Source organism: Delphinus delphis, chromosome 5, assembly GCF_949987515.2.
Source record: "Delphinus delphis chromosome 5, mDelDel1.2, whole genome shotgun sequence".
Taxonomy (NCBI): Eukaryota; Metazoa; Chordata; class Mammalia; order Artiodactyla; family Delphinidae; genus Delphinus; species Delphinus delphis.
In genome coordinates this window covers 75,482,256-75,499,722 of record NC_082687.1, presented here as the reverse complement: position 1 = coordinate 75,499,722, position 17,467 = coordinate 75,482,256, and positions in this window count along the sequence as shown.

Below are 17,467 nucleotides of genomic sequence, written 5' to 3'. Positions count from 1 at the left end.
TCAGAAAAGCAGTGTTTGCAATTAGCCCTGGGAAGTATTCCCAAGGGAGAATGTCCAGTTCATAGCTGGCAAGTAGGTAATATTGACCCTTTATCTATTGCCCTAGGGGAACTTAGATGGGTATTGACAGAACCTGATTCATATTCTGGGTTTGGCTTTGCATACCCAGTGACTGAAGCCAATGTTTTCAATACTATCAAAAAGTTAGAATAGGGCTTCCCTGGTGGTCCAGTGGTTAAGACTCTGCACTTCTACTGCAGGTGGCATGGGTTCAACCTCTGGTCGGAGAAGTTCCACATGCCACGTGGTGCAGCCAAAAAAAAAAAAATGTTAGAACAAAAATATCGTACCAGTTTGGCCCTCCTAGTCACATTTCCTTGGATCAAGACACTCACTTCTCTGCCCACATGGTACTAAAATGGGCAAAGAAACATCACGTTCAATGGACTGGACTTATCATATTCTTTATCACCCTCAAAGTGGTAGATTAATAGACAATTGAACTAAACACAACTGCTTAAAAAGATGTAGGGGTGACGATGGATTGAAGGATTGGTCTACAAACCTATAGTTTGTATTTTGCAACTTAACACGAAGTTGACTAACGTCATGTCTCCATTAGATAAATTGTTATGCTTTTACAGTGGAAGTAGGGAAAAGAGAATGAGGAATGATGCAGGAATTTAAATACAAGTCTTCCATAATTTTCTTGATTTCAATGCTGTCTTAGTCTGTTTGTGCTGCTATAACAAAGTGCCATAGACTGGATGCTTTATGAACAACAGTTCTGGAGGCTGGCAGTTGGAGATCACAGTTCTGGCATGGTCAGATTCTGGTGAGGACCCTCCTCCAGGCTGCAAACTGCACCTGCTTATATCCTTATAAGGCAGAGAGCAGAGAGCAGCAAGCTCCCACGTGACTCTTATAAGGACACTAATTCCATTCTGGAGAACTCTGCCCTCATAACCTCGTTTAATCCTAATTACCTCCCCAAGACCTCGCCTCCTAATACCATCACGTTGGGAGTAGGGGTTAACATATTAATTTGGGGGGGTTACACAAAATTCAGTCCATAACAAATGCCAAATTCGTAGTCTCTAGACTAGGTGTGTAATTAAGGGCTCCAGAGGCTGATAATGTAAAACAAGATACTGTTGCTATTAATTTGAACATAATGCAAGAATTCCAAAGAGATTGGTGGGATAGATTATCCCTTCCCCCACTTTGCCACATTGGGGCTAACTGTACCAATGTTTTGTTGCTGGTGGACAGGATAGCTCCCTTTTCTCTACTTACCCAATCTGACCCCCTACAATTAGGTATGGACTGAAAGGGAAATCCAGCCATGTCTCATCTTGCTACAAGTCAAATGGACTAGCCCAGTGGTTGAACCACAGGGATCTATTTCAGGGAGGAAAGGTTTGGATTTAAATTAATGATTAATGAAAGAGAGGTGAAACTATTGCTGAGAGGAAAGGAGCCAATAAATGTGTTTTACAAAAGGGAAAATCCAGCAATTCTGATGAGGCTTAAAACAAAAGAATAATATTCTGTCTTAGCTTGGACTTCAATGCCTGTTGGGGAGAAAGACCCTGAAAAAACCTTTTCCCTTTTGAAGAGCCAAGAAGTGAGCTGAATGAAAAACAAACATCCAGAAATAGTCTACATTCTCAAAATGAATGAAAAAGGAGATCTCTAACTATGACTACATAGAAAAATACTAATGTGGCTATGTCTTTTGATTTTTGTTTCATAGGACATTATTCTTATGGAGAAGAATTAGCCTAAGGAAGATGTTAACTTAATTAATGGTAGATTGATCATGGTTCTTAATCATTCAGCAGATGTATTCCTTAAAGTTCAGATAGCTATAGATCAGGGAGGCAAAAGAATTATAAAATCATTATGAAAGTATGAGAAAAGTTATGCTGTTCTTATTGAATGGTTTAGTTTCTGTTTAAATCTGTACCAACTCCTCACTGATTATTGCAAATGTTTAGAATCTGTGTGTGCATTCTGATTGTAAGGCAAGTTAATTTCTGTCAAACTAAGGATAATTGTTTTGTCGTAGAAAGGTCTTGACCACAGATTAGGGTGGTGACCCTTACTGTGACAGGTAAACCTTACTGTGAACCTTACTTCAACAGGTCAGGAATCAGCCTGAACTGTTTTGCTAAAGTTCCTGCATGGCACTGACCCTGGTCAAGGCATGAAACATATTCATTAACAGTGTTGTTTTGTAACCATGGGTCAGAGGAGTTTCGGGGTAGTTGCAGTTTGTACCACTTTGTCAACATTGATTATTAATATCAGTGAGATCAGTGTTTTACACCTGGTTTCAGCTCTGCTGTTGAGACAGGTTATTTGGCAGGAATTTGTCTATGTGACCAGAAAATACAAAAAACTCCACCTAAGACTCCATTTGGGGCTTTCTGCTTTCAAGGTATTCTGTGTTCACATCAGTGGTTCCCAACCACTGCATCTGACCTCAACTCTTACAGAAGGTGAACAAAGCAGCAAGACCTGGCCTCTCTGGACCCCTTATAGTGAGTCAGCATTTGCAGGGATGCAATCCTTACTTTTATGTCATTGATATATTCTTTTCCTGTAATAAACTGTAAATTTATATTTTTATCTTTTAAAAAATATTTATTTATTTATTTGGGTGTGCTGGGTCTTCATTGCGGCATGCAGGATCTTTGTTGTGGCATGTGGATCTAGTTCCCTGACCAGGGATCAAACCTGGGCTCCCTGCATTGGGAGCACGGAATCTTAACCACTGGACCGACCAGGGAAGCCCTTAAACTGTAAATTTACAAGCATTGTCATTTTGAGTCCTTTGAATCTTCTTTAGCAATAAAACTCTATTTAACTACTACTGTTAGTGCACGTATAGATATTACACATTAAATAAAGTATTCTAAGACAATAAGCCCATACAGGTTAGGTTATTATCAGGGGCTCTGTTTAAAAGATAAGAAAGGATGACAAAAGGATATAATATTACCTAATTAGGAGAAAAAATAATAGGCAGAATATTTCGACTCTAGACCCGCCACTACTTAAGAGGAGAGTCAACACTGGCTGCTCCAATTCCAGTCAGAACCATCTTCAACACATAGAAGTTTATTTGAAATTAAAATACTTGGCTAAACTTTCAACTGCTATGATATCACAGTGTGGTTGGCCAAGAGTATGGTCAGATTCCAACGAATGATTTTATGATATTTAAAACATATAATCCTACAGTCTCCCCTAACTCCGAGCTAAGGACACCATGGTTTATGTCTAAAATGAGACTCTGATTGGAATTCCCTGGCGGTCCATTGGTTAGGACTGTGCTTTCACTGCTGTGGGCCGGGGTTCAATCCCTGGTCAGGGAACTAAGATCCCACAAGCTGCATGGTGTGGCCAAAAATAAATAAATAAATACACAAATTAATTAATTTAATTAAATGAGACTCCGGGGAAGTTTAAGGAGAGGTATTCATGAATAAGTTGGTATGTCTGATGAAATACTTTGTAGCATCCAACATGAATTGAAATGGGAAGAAGTTGGAAACAGATACCTCCCACAGAACTCTCAGTTCTTGAATGTAAGTTATCTAGGGCTAGGGCAAAAGTTTTGAGACAGCATAAGATCAGTTAGATCCAAATGACAAGAATGAAAAAGAGATTATATTGGCAATAGTTTGAAAGTACAGTATAAGAACAAAGAAGTCTTACTCTAAAACTATAAAAACCCAGGGATTTGTATTTGAACCAGGAACAAAATCTAGGATGCAGTTTTCTGAGCAGATGATCTATACGGGCGGAGGCCTGCTTTCTCTACTGGAAGACTGACCTGACTTACAAACATAATTTGGGTCCAGATATCATTTTCAACAATTAAATCATAGATACTGAGTAATATAAGGCCAAAGACAAGACACTGTGGTTACTTAATGACTGAATAAACATGACACAGAAACAGAACACAGAGTCCTTGGCTTTGATAAATAGTTCTCCACCCAAATACTGGAAATCACATAAGCAGCAACTGCCATTAAATTATGGATGACTATGTCCACGAATTACTTGCAAATGGAGTAGATAGATCATCAGGGACAGTCTAAAATAAAACCTAACAGTCACTAGCCAGCAATAGCTGAACATTTTTGATGTCCGGCTTTCACGCTGTGTGTAATTCTCACAATAATGCAATAGATAACATTATTACCTTTTTACAGATGAGGAAACTGAGAAATCTGAAACTGGAATTTAAAACTTCCACTCCAACTTTCTGACTTCAGAGCCAGAGCTTTTAATCTCTGTTCTCTAAAACTCTTGTCTCTACATTGTTTCAGGCCATTGTTTCATGACCTGTGCTGAGTGGCTAGGGGCAACAATGGAGAAAGAATTTCTGAAAATAAAGCAGCTTACTAGACTTTAGTTACCCAAAAGTGATTACTTCAAATGCAGAATTCAGCATAAAGAATTTATTCTACCTCTTTTTTTATATAAGTTGTGCATAATTTATAGGTCACAGCGCCAATTAAATTTCCACTTTTATAAAATAGTTTCTTCATCATTATCATCATCATCCAGTGTTAATTGTAAACTGTGCATGGCATAGACGCTAGAATCTTAAAGAATCAATCAGTCAATAAATCAAAAGTTTCATTAATTCCCAGTGTGATTCCTGATGCTTCCTAGTGTGCTGGGGATTTTATCAGGTGCCCATTCCCTTCAATGAAGCAAAACAATCCCTGCCTACACAAATGTTGAGAAGGCATTGCATGATAAAATTAGATAATGCAAAATAAAAGTTTTTAAAACAGAGGCTGAACTGTCTGATAAAGAGGTGCTTCTTTGCCCTTATCTTACTTATATGCAAAATGTACACATTTAAACTCATATTCTGAGAGGAGAAAAGCAACAGAAGAACCACTAAATTCACATTACATAAGGTGGACTTTTTTCCAAATGCGAACTTTTACATTTTAAAAAATTTTGTCATATTTTTAGTAAATGTTTTAAACAATGTTTCTGAAGACAGCAGCATACTCAGGAGATGCTTCCTAGTGGTTTTACTAGCACAAAAATAACTTTTAGTTTCAAAAACAATTTTTTAAATATGACACCAATGTTTGAGTTTAATTAAATCCAGAGTTCTTCAAATGTTCTTGCTTTTGGTTACACTTTTCCCTATACATAAAATGTGCTTTCTTAGCCAAATTTTCCATCATAAAAAAAAAATCAATCAACAGATAATTACTGAGCATTTGCCATATATATGAGACTTTGAAAGACACTGTGAGAGAGGAAAGGAAATAAATGACATGGCATATTTGCTTATGAAGAACTACTGAGTTGGAGAGGTAAGAAAAAACAAATGAAAAATAAACTCTTTTGCCTCTCTCATGGCTACAGAGAAGCCTGCCTCTCTGGCCACGCCTCACTTTTTTTGCTGGCTGCCATCACTAAGCATTGACCCTTTAATGTAACTGCTCCTCAACGTTCTCTTGTTCTTCTTACCATACAATGTCACCCTACATGATCTCAAATTCTGCCAAGTCTTCAAATTAACATCAGTGCAAATGATTCCCAAATCTGCAACTCTTTGTGCTCTGGAATCACATTTCCAATTGCCTACTGGACTCATTCCAGTGGACTTTATCTCCTCTATATCCATTACACCCTAGTTCCAGAGGCAGGTTTCATTGGTCTAAGAATGATTCTATGGTCTAAGAATCCTATCCAACCACCTTGCCAGTAATTGGTTTACATGAGCACAAAGAATTCTTCTGGCCTCAGGGACTGATTAATGCTGGACATGAGATTCAATCTTGGCTTTGACAAATGAGGAAAGACCAATTCAGGGGGAGAGATGGCCCTTTTTTCTCCAGTATAGTCATGTGCAGGTGTGAGGCCAGAATAGTTGCAGTTTTCTTAAAAACCAGCCTAAGGAAGAAGCTGACATAGGGAAGAGAGCAGAGCCAAGAGAATCACTGGGAAATGGAACTGGAGACACTTTAGGTCGCCCCTAAAGCCAATCCCACCTCTGGATTTCCAATTTGTGAGCCGAATACTGTCTTTATCATTTCAGCCATTTTGAATAGGGGTTTTTGTTGTTTGTGGCCCAAAATGTGTTAATTGATGTATTCATGTAAATAGGCTCCTTACTGTAAATAGGCTTACTTACACAAAATTTCAAGATATCTAGAAGTGAGTTCATCAAAGCTTCTCCCAAACCTGATCCTCATTCTGTATTTCCAATGTTAGTTAATGGACTTATTATGGTCCTAATCACCTAAGCCAGAAATCCAAGTCATTTTGGATGCCTCCCTCTTTCGCAATCACATTGTTCTGTTGTTTCTGCCTCCACAATATATCTCACCTCGGTTCCTCCTTTCCTCCCCAATTCCCATTCCCCACTTCCATCACCTCTCATCTACAACACTGTAAAACCTCGTAACTGGAATCTCTCTAATCTTTCCTCTTCCTTAGATTCATTCAGCATGTTTCTGCCAGTAATCTTCCAAACCATAGATAGATTCATGTCATAATCTTGTAGAAACTCCAATGGATTTCCATTACCTATAAAAGCATTTCCTAAAATGTGTTCCATAGAATAACAGCCCCAGGAAATTATTATTTTCAAAAAAGATGTTATGATCAAATAAATTTAGGAATTTCATCTGCGGTAGCCAAATTCCAGGCTAGTCCCCAATGATCCTTGTCTCTTGGTATTTACTCCCTTCTGTAATGCTTTCCCACAATGCATCAGGGTTGGTCTATGTGACCATGGCAGAAGTGATGGTATGGCACTTCAAGGTTAGGTCGTAAAGGCTCACTTCTGTGTTGGTCTTTCTTGGATCACTCATATCATGAGAAGAGGTCCACTTGGCAAAGATTTGAGGTCTCTAGTCAACAGCCACAGTCCACCTGCTGGGCTTATACCCTATCTCTACTGGAGTGCTTAAAAAGGATATGGTAGAAGAGCCCATTCCTTCTCACTACCCTGTCCCTTCAGCCTCCACATATAAATACAACAGACTCTGCTGGAATAGGAATTAATTATTTATATAGAAAATCATACTATAGAAGAGGCAAGAGTTAACATATCAACTAACTTCAACTTTCCCTTGCATTCCAAAAGGGAAAGCACCCAAAGATTTCATTAGGAGGGAGTCCTCTTTGGGCTCTCCCCTCCATTCCTAACAGGAAATTCCAGGCTCTGCCCCTTCCCCTACCCCAAGTACCCCCTCTTTAAGATACTCAGTCCTACAAACCCCACCCTATTCCTGGGGGGGGAAAACCTGCTCTTGTTCCTTCCATAGGAAGAGATTCATCCCCTGGACCCTTCTCCCTTAATCTTCCCTAGTCTAGCCCTATGGTCTCAAAGAGGGACTACAAGAGCAGAAGAAAGGCAGCACAAATCACTATAAGAAGACTGACTATATTGCACATCAATACTAATTTTCTCTTGCTAGACAAGAACTTTCTGAACTTCAACTAGGTGAGCATTAACACTGCCAGTCCCTTGGTCATATATGAGGTGAGAATATCTCCCAAGGACTTGCATTAATGATTTTTCTTGAAGGCATCAAAGTCTAAATTCATACTGAAGAAAGAATGTGTCCTCTGTCATCAAGACCCCCAGTTGAGTTAATAACTTCCCAATTTTTTTTCCTACTCCTCCAAGGAACTTGAGGGCACCACAAATTTACTTACTGGCTATTAAAGTCTCCTCTCTCCCTCTAACTCAGAGATTGGCACTAGTCTCAATTATGTTCTTTGGATTCAGACACTCTTCCTGATAAGAGGTGAGAAAGAGATTGTTAATTAATACTTTCCAACATAAGAGCATGGTTCAATGAAAGCAAGGACAAAAAAGATCGGAGGAAAACAAAACAAAACAAAACAGTTGATAGCCTGAATGCCTAACTCCAGGAGAATGTTTTCATGTTCATTCATTCAACTACCATTTATTGAGTGCCTGATATATACTAGGCTTTGTGAGTACAAAAACAAGTTGAGGTGTATAAGATGCAAGACATGATTCTCTGAGAGCTCATAGCTTAACAGAGTATTTATTGCTGAGAAATTGTTTGGCCAGGGGTTTTAACCTCCAATCTAAATGTGTTAAATGAGGCACTTCGATTTCCTTGTTCTCAAAGCACAGTTAGTAAAATTTCCTGAGTCTCAATCAAACATGATTGCCTTGGCCCTTAAATGTACAATATTTGATTTGACAAATGTGACTTTCAGTTCCTGTTTACTTTTCTAAGTTGATTTCAAAGATAGATTAGTAGAAGCCAACCTCAAGATCACTCTTTAAAACTAGGTCAGATCCTCAGCAGCCAGGCAGCTCTGTGCTGCCTCCTCCTGGATTCCTTTAATTGTCAAGAACTAAAAGGTGGGGATTTCCCTGGTGGTCCAGTGGGTAAGACTGCAATCCCAATGCAGGGAGCTGGGTTGGGGAACTAGATCTCGCATGCATGCTGCAACAAAGAAGTCTGCATGCCACAACTAAGGATCCCGCATGCCACACGAAGACCCAGTGCAGCCAAAATAAATAAATAAATATTTTTAAAAAAACATTTAAAAGGTGAAGAAAGCATCCTTTCAGAGGAAGAGAGAAAAATAAAACCACCACCACCAACAACAACAAATGAACCTCAAGCTATTGTGAAACCTTAAGTCCCAAAAGTTAAATTTTTAAAAAAGCCTCTAACCAAATAGTCCAGGACTGTTTAGTTCTCCATTATTCACAATCCCCTCAATTTTTTTTGTAAGTCTGAACCAACTGTTCAGACACAATTTTTTTAGGGAGGGATAAGTAGGACATTTGTCTACTTTCCTTCCTACGAGCCAGTACTATCAAAACAGCACTCGCATTTCCACGGTTAATTCCAAACCCCTCAGTCACTCTTGTCTTCATTATAGATTCTGATGCATTCCCAGTATCCTCCCTGCAAGGTGCAGTTAAGAGAAACAGGATGGGTGAGAAGATTGGAAAGGGAAGACAGCACAGACCTAGAGAGCCACTGATTAATTATAAATTAGGGTTTTTAAATATAACATGACAAAGAGTTATGACATGGAAAACGGTTCCCATATTATATTGTATAAAGAAACTTGTTTTGGGCTCCCCTGGTGGCGCAGTGGTTGAGAGTCCGCCTGCTGATGCAGCGGACACGGGTTCATGCCCCGGCCCAGGAAGATCCCACATGCCGCGGAGCGGCTGGGCCCGTGAGCCATGGCCGCTGAGCCTGCGCGTCTGGAGCCTGTGCTCTGCAACGGGAGAGGCCACAACAGTGAGAGGCCCGCGTACCGCAAAAAAAAAAAGAAAGAAACTTGCTTTGACCTCATTTTCTTCTCATTATCTGTCTTCCCCTTTATCGTCTTTTGCAGCTTTTTTGTTTCTGTCTTCTTTTTATTGGATTTACGTTTTTTCTTTGTGTCCTTTATATCACTAGTTCTCCTTTTCCCTTTTCTGTACACTGCTTAGTACATTGTAGAAATGTATATTTTAAAGTTTCTCACACTGCACTTTTTGTTCTTGAAAAGGAAATAGACAAGAGAAGGAGTTTAGTACACAAGAAATTTGTGGTAGAACATTTTCTGCCTCAGTAGAGAAATAGTGCCTTCTAGTGTTTGCAATGTTTTGTGTTTGCACCATTTCAACACATCTGAAAAGTAAAAGTATTAACTTATAATACTTTATAATGTTTTTACTTTTTATAATTTTCCTACCATATTTAAAAATATATAGATGGCATTATTATCCCTATTTTAGCGATTTAAAAGCCAGAATCATAAAACATTGATTTAATGTTGAATTGATGATAGCACTTACACCAAACGTATGAAAGGATTAGAAAAATGTGTTCTATTTAATGGATTCCCTATCCAGCTGCCACCAGTCACCAACCAGTGAAGAGACAGATCCATGATATTGCCAAGTCCACTAAAAAGAATGCCATAGATAGAGCATTGCAAAAGCTGGTTGCTTGAGGCCACCACGAATAGGAAAGTTTAAAAAAGAGTTGCTCAAACTTTCTATCCCTCAAGGTAACCCTCTTAGGAATGAGTTGATTGACATGTATTCTTTGGTTCTGCTGCTCCTAAGTCACCTCTACTTCTCCTGGAACTAGCCATGTTCTTCTGGAGAAGAGCAGTGCTCTCAGAGAGGTGGATATATTCTTAAGAGGTTTATCAGATGTGAGACGTTAACTGTTGCTCAGTATTTCCCAATTTCTTGTGGATTTGCATAAGCATTCCTTGAAATGGATACTTACTTGTTGACTGTTATGAAAACATGAGGAATAGGTATGTGCACGTGTATACCTCTGGTATGATATTAGTGCTCTGCTGAGAAACAGAACCGTTAGGATGTATGTGTGTGTATAATTATTTATAATTATAAAGAGACTTATTACAAGGCATTGGCTCATGTAATCATGGGAGCTGACAAGTCCCAAGATCCGCAGGGTGGGTGAGTAGTTAAACTGGAAGTCCAAGAGAGCTGGTGTACTTCCAGTCCACGTTCAAAGGTCTGAGAACCAGGAGAGTCAATGTCTCAGTTCCATTCCAAAGGCTGGAAGACTAGAGACCCAGGAAGAGTTGATGTTTCAGTTTGAGTCTGTAGGCAGGAAAAATTCTCACTTACTTGAGGGAAGGTCACTCTTTTTGCCCTATTCAGGCCTTCAACTGATTAAATAAGGCCCACTCTCTAAATTAGGGGGAAATTTGCTTTATTTAGTCTACTGATTCGCATGTTAATCTCATCCAGAAACACCCTCACATACCCAGCTAGAATAATGTTTGACCTAATATATGGGCACCCCGTGGCCCAGTCAAATAGATACATAAAATTAACCATCATAGGTATTAACAATATATATAAATTAAAATATGGGGACTTCCCTGGTGGTCCAGTGGATGGGAGTCCACGGTCCCAATGAGGGGAGCCCGGGCTCGATCCCTGGTGGGGGAACTGGATCCCACATGCATGCCGCAACTAGGAGTTCACATGCCGCAACTAAGAAGCCCGCATGCTGCAGTTGAGGGATCCCACACGTTGCAACGAAGATCCTGCATGCTGCAATGAAGACCCAGAGCAGCCTAAATAAATATTTTAAAAATAAGAATAATTAAAAAAATTTTTTTAATACGTTTAATTCTTTGTCCTGCATACTCTTTAAAATGTTTCCAGCACCACTGTTTTATAACAAGGGTATCATTTCAATATTTGAGTCTTACAAATTTCTTTATTCAAAGCAGTATACTGTACAATCTCTACGAGTTATAGATGGTGACCTTGCTTTGCAAATAACCAGAAGGAATTTGAAGATAAAATTTATTGAACACCAACTGTCTATTTGGGATTAGCTATGTACTTATACATTTAATTCTCACAACAATCAATTGCAATAGGTAAGATTACTATCATTTTGAAAATGAAGAGACTGAGACTCTGAGAAGTTAAATAACCTGACCCAAAATTTGCACAATTAGGGAGTGGTGGAGCCAGAATATGACTCTAGAAGCCCATGCTCTTTCTACTCCAACTTGTTATAATTAATAAGCTATGTGACTGGAGGCAAACTTTTCCAGGCCTCAGTTTTCTCATTTGCAAAATGAGTATGAATTAGATAATTTCTTAGGTCTCAATTGCTAGGCAGAGATTTCAAATTGTCTACCCAATATCAATTAACCTATTCTTTCTTACCAATAGAATGGGGATAAACTCATTTGGCATTCGTACTTCCTTTTGCTTTTCACCTTTACCCTTATTCGTATCTAGAATGTGTGCATGATGTTAGAGAGAAGCATTATGTCCCAATTCCTTGGTGCAGTGTTTGTTTTCTACTGTTCTCCTAGTTAATGACCTTTTCAACTCAATCCCAGAATGCAATGTTGACCTTCAAAATAGAGTGTGTCCACCCCAGGGTAGAAGCAAGACAATTATAAGTGTAAAAAAGAAATATACATATATTTAAAGCTGTAGGTTTTTCCTGAATACAGGGAATACTTTTTCATTGAAGTAAATTGAAAAAAACTGAAAAGTAAAAAAATAAGAAGCTTGTTATTCCATAACTAAGAGAAAGAGAAAATAATTTTTGAAATGTTGCTGTATTTGACTTCCCCTTCTGGTCATAGTGAAGAATATCACATAGTGCAGTGAAGATCCCGAGTGCTGCAACTAAGACCAGGTGCAGCCAAATAAATAAAATATTTTTTAAAAAGTTAACATACATAAAGCACTTAGAATAGTTATTTTTACACAGTAAGCACTATAAATGTGCTACCATTATTTTTTTTAATTAATTAATTAATTTTATTTTTGGCCTTGCCACACAGCTTGCGGGATCTTAGTTCCCCAACCAGAGATGGAGCCCAGGCCTTTGGCAGTGAGAGCTTGGAGTCCTGACCACTGGACTGCCAGGGAATTCCCTATGCTAGCATCATTAAGCAACATCTACAAGCACATTGTTAGTCAAGCATCTTTAGGCCACACCACTAAAAACTACATTGGCCATTGCCATTTCTTTGGTTCTACTACTTAACTTCAGGCAAGTTTCTTAAACCACTCTGAATTTCAGTTTCTATAAAAGTAAGGATTAAAGAAGATAGCATACTTGAAATAGATTAGTGTAGAACCTGACGCATAGTAGACATTCAACAAAGCTTAGTTCCTGTTGCCTCTCCCTTTTTCCCTAAATTATCACTCCAGGCTGACTTTCCCATCTACATCAGCTAACCAGTTTCAAACCTTACTTCCCTCAGAATGAAATTCTCTTTGTGTGGACATCAGTGTTCCTGAAGTCCAGCTTCTCTGTTATTCTCATGATTTCATGAACCATTCTTCACATTCGGAGAGCCTATATACTTCCATTTTACCTAAAATAATTTTAGTTGGGTTTATATCACTTATAACCACTAATATATCCCTCATATCTAAAGTGGCAGTTAATCTCCTAAGGTAAATTAGTTTAAATTACTTAAACTACTTGAATTAAATAATTGAAATTGAACTTCATGGCCAGAGTTCTTTCAGAAATAATTTAGTCCAGGGGGTTTCCCTGGTGGCACAGTGGTTAAGAATCCACCTGCCAATGCAGGGGACATGGGTTCAAGCCCTGGTACGGGAAGATCCTACATGCTACAGAGCAACTAAGCCCATGCGCCACAACTACTGAGCCTGCGCTCTAGAGCCTGTGAGCCACGACTACGGAGCCTGTGTGCCACAACCACTGAAGCCCGCATGCCTAGAGCCCGTGCTCTGCAACAAGAGAAGCCACCACAATAAGAAGCCCGTGTGCAGCAACGAAGACCCAACACAGCCATAAATAAATAAATAGATGTAAAAAACAATAACAAATAATTTAGTCTAAACTTTCCTCCCTACTTCTCTTGAATTTCAAGATTAAGGAGCTCCCAGAAAGGTTCACCAACTTGCCAAAGTCACACAGGTAATGATTGCTCGGAGCCAAGACTAGAAGCTGGGATCTTGAGGCTATGACACCACTACTCTATGCTACAGGAAGTGGGAATGTAACTCAAAATCAGACACCTCTCTTTGCATTCTATTTGTAGGGCTGTAGTTGCTGTTTAACTTTCATGCAATACTGAATGCTCATTTTGATCTTGTAGTCAAGAAGACTTTCCTGGGGTTTTTTTTGTTTTTTTTTTTCACTTGATATACAAGTAAATCCAAGCCTCACCATTCTGTTTTTAAGCAGCAGGGTTTTTTTTTAAACACACAACTCGGTTTTACATTAACCCGTATTAAATTACCTTTTGGATCAGCCTTTTTAGATCTTCTGGATTCTTCATTCCGTCATTTAGCTTATCACCTATTAAACACCCCCCATTTTGTACTATCTGTAAACTTGATAATGAGCTTCCAGTATGCTCATTCATATTAAGTGATTCATGAAGATGATTAACAGGATGGGGCTATGGAGGGCTTTGACAAACTGCTGGACACTTCTATTTCACCCTTGTAGAAATCATTTGAACTTCCAACAAACTGTGCTATCATCCAGCCCTCCTTACTTGTGAAGATTTGTCAAATGCCTCAAAAAACAAGGTTCACACCATTTTCTTGATCTACCACAGTAGTGAGAGTAGTGATGAAAAATAATAGTGATGAATACTTACTGAGTGACCAGTCTAAGCCTTTTTCATATATTATTTTAAATATAGTCCTCTCAAAAACTCTGTGAAGTAGGCATTATTATTTTAATTTTTGCTATGGTAGAATAATTCAGGCTCCCTAGGGCATACATGGATGTAGTTTGGTTTTGGTTAACCACATATTTTTCTAAGTATTGTTCTTTTACTGACTGGTGGGAAAGCAGATGTATAAGTGGAGAAGCTGTGGAGTATCTTTGTTGTTGTTGTTCTTTTGAGGGAGTTAGAAGTGAAGGAGATGATGTAGATTCCCTAGGGGGAACTTAGGGAAAGGGTCAGGTTAGATAAGGGGATTTTTATGAAGTTTTTGATGTGTCATATATAATATAATCCCCATTATTTATCAATGCCTTCAAAGTTTGGATTGTTGTTGTTGTTTTGTGGTAAGACCATGTGTGTGAGATTGGTCTCCAAGAAGGCCCTGGATGAGAGCAGAGTTAGCCCAAAGAAGCTCCATTACATTTGGGTTACATGACAGGCTCAGAGAAGTTGTGTCCAAGCCTCACTTTTGGTAAGTGGTGGAGCTGTGTTTGGAAATTCAGCCTCATTCCACTCCAAGGCCCACTTTCTTCCCTTGTACGACCATGCAGGGGTCAGACCAGGGAGAGTAGGAAACCTATCAGCAACATCCACCTATTTCTTAGTGAATTCAAGCTGGGCCTTGTTTTTACCACTTTTCTAAAGATTCACAAAGCATTTGCTTAATTATCCGTTCCAGAATTTTGCCAAGGAAAAATGTGCTCACGGGCTTACAGTTTCTTTTTTTAGAAAATGAGGGGAATTCCCTGGCGGTCCAGTGGTTAGGACTCTGCATTCTCACTGTAGAGGGCCCAGGTTCAATCCCTGGTCGGGGAACTAAGATCCCACAAGCTGCATGGTGCGGCCAAAAAATAATAATAATAATTCCCTCTTTCCCATGTAGGTCCTACCCTTTCCAATTTGAGGATAGTTCTCAGTGATGGAAAATGAAAGCAAAGTAGGAGCTGATGAATTCTGCTTTTTCCTCTGTCATCTGTTATCATTACAACTTCTGTTCCTCGTTCTTCTTGCTCAGAACATCAGTTTTCTGTATTAGTGCTGTTAAACACTATTATTACAAGTTAGTATTTTGGGATTAATTTATTAAAATACATCATAGGCAGCTTAGTACAAAACCTTGCTTTTAAAAATATTTTACCTATTTCAAAGCATTTTTATAGCTGTTCTTTTATGAAATAATAACTATATTCTATTTATAACATTTTCTCTAAAATGTAGAGTATCAGACAGCAATTCAACAACTTTATTGTTAAAGTGAAGGCCTTTTTTTCCCAGCTTTATTGAGATATAATTGACATAGAACTCTGTATAAGTTTAAGGTGTACAAGCCTGATGATTTGATACATTTATATATTGCAAAATGATAATCACCATAGTGTTTGCTACCACCTCCATCCTGCGCCATAATTACCATTTCTTTTTTCTGGTGAGAACACTTAAGATCAACTCTCTTAGCAACTTTCAAGTACATAATATGGTATTATTAGCTATAATCACCATGCTGTATATTAGATTCCCAGAACCTGTTAATCTTATAACTGGAAGTTTGTACCCTTTGACCAATATCTCCCCATTTCCCATATCCCCCAGTCCCTGGTAACCACCACTCTTCTCTCTGTTTCTCTGCATTCGGCTTTTTTTAGATTTAAATGGAAGCCCGTTTAAATGGTAGAAATAGAAATTGAGTTCCATCTCTCAGAAAGTACAAAATGATAATACAGGAAAAATAAGAAATACTATTGTAGAGCTTCCCTGGTGGCGCAGTGGTTGAGAGTCTGCCTGCTGATGCAGGGGACGCGGGTTCGTGCCCCGGTCTGGGGGGATCCCACGTGCCGCAGAGCGGCTGGGCCCGTGAGCCATGGCTGCTGGGCCTGCGCATCCAGAGCCTGTGCTCCGTGGCGGGACAGGCCACAGCAGTGAGGGGCCCACGTACCGCAAAAAAAAAAAAAAAAAGAAATACTATTGTATATTAATAATAGAAATTTTGTTTAGACCATTTTCCCCCCTTGCAAGTTATTCATTCTCTCTGGAGAGATAAGATAGCCTTGCAATTTAATACTTGATTTGAATATCCACAGGTTTTCTATTTAAAAAAAGATATTTACATAATTTTGTATTTCCCCAAATAACTAGCAAGAAACCCTCTTCAAAGTAAGTGGTTAGATTCTACGTTCAGTTGCTTCATTTATGTGATTTTTTAAAAAATTATATATGCTGGTCATACAAGTTTTTTGTTTTTTGGTTTTTTTTTTAATTTATTTTTGGCCGTGTTGGGTCTTCGTTTCTCTGCGAGGGCTTTCTCTAGTTGTGGCAAGCAGGGGCCACTCTTCATCGTGATGCACGGGCCTCTCACTATCGCGGCCTCTTTTGTTGTGGAGCACAGGCTCCAGACACGCAGGCTCAGTAGTTGTGGCTCACGGGCCTAGTTGCTCTGCGGCATGTGAGATCTTCCCAGACCAGGGCTCGAACCCGTGTCCCCTGCATTGGCAGGCAGATTCTCAACCACTGCGCCACCAGGGAAGCCTCATTTATGTGATTTTGAAACTCAAAAGAGGTGACTTAGAGCTGACTCTTTGGGTGGGCATGTTAGGATTCAGCTACTGCAAAGTTTATGTTCAGCATTTTATGTCTGCTCTGCTTTTCCTAAATTCTCTTAATGTGGCAGGATTTTCAGTTCACTTCAATGAACTGTTCTAGAACAGCTGCCACACATATTGCCTGTCCTTCGCATCGGATTATAACTATGAGTCAGTCTCTGACTTTAAGGCACTCAAAGCCTAGTTGGGAAGATAGCCTTGTCAATAAAAAATACAACAGTGTGTGATGTGTGAAACAAGTGAAGCATGTGCAAGGGAGTGAAATAGTGCAAAAGAGGATATTCTCATTGTGAGGTTCAGGAAAGTGTCACAGAACACCAGTGAATGTTGCAGTCACAGATATGAAAGAGTGAATAAGTATGCAGCAAGAAGGTGGAAAGGACATTCCAGACAGCAGACACGCCATGTAAAGAACATGATGTGTGTAGAAACAAAGATGACCAATGTTCTAGTGCAGTGTGTAAATGGAGTGTGAGGTACAGATTGTGATGCCATATATGCCATGTACACGAATTTGAACCTTGCCCTGGATGAGAGGGTTTTGAGTGGGGAAATGACTGGTCAGAGAAAGATCTCTGAAAATCATCCTGGCAGCAAGATGAAGGATGACTCGTAGAGAGCTTGACTCAAGGCAGGATCACCAT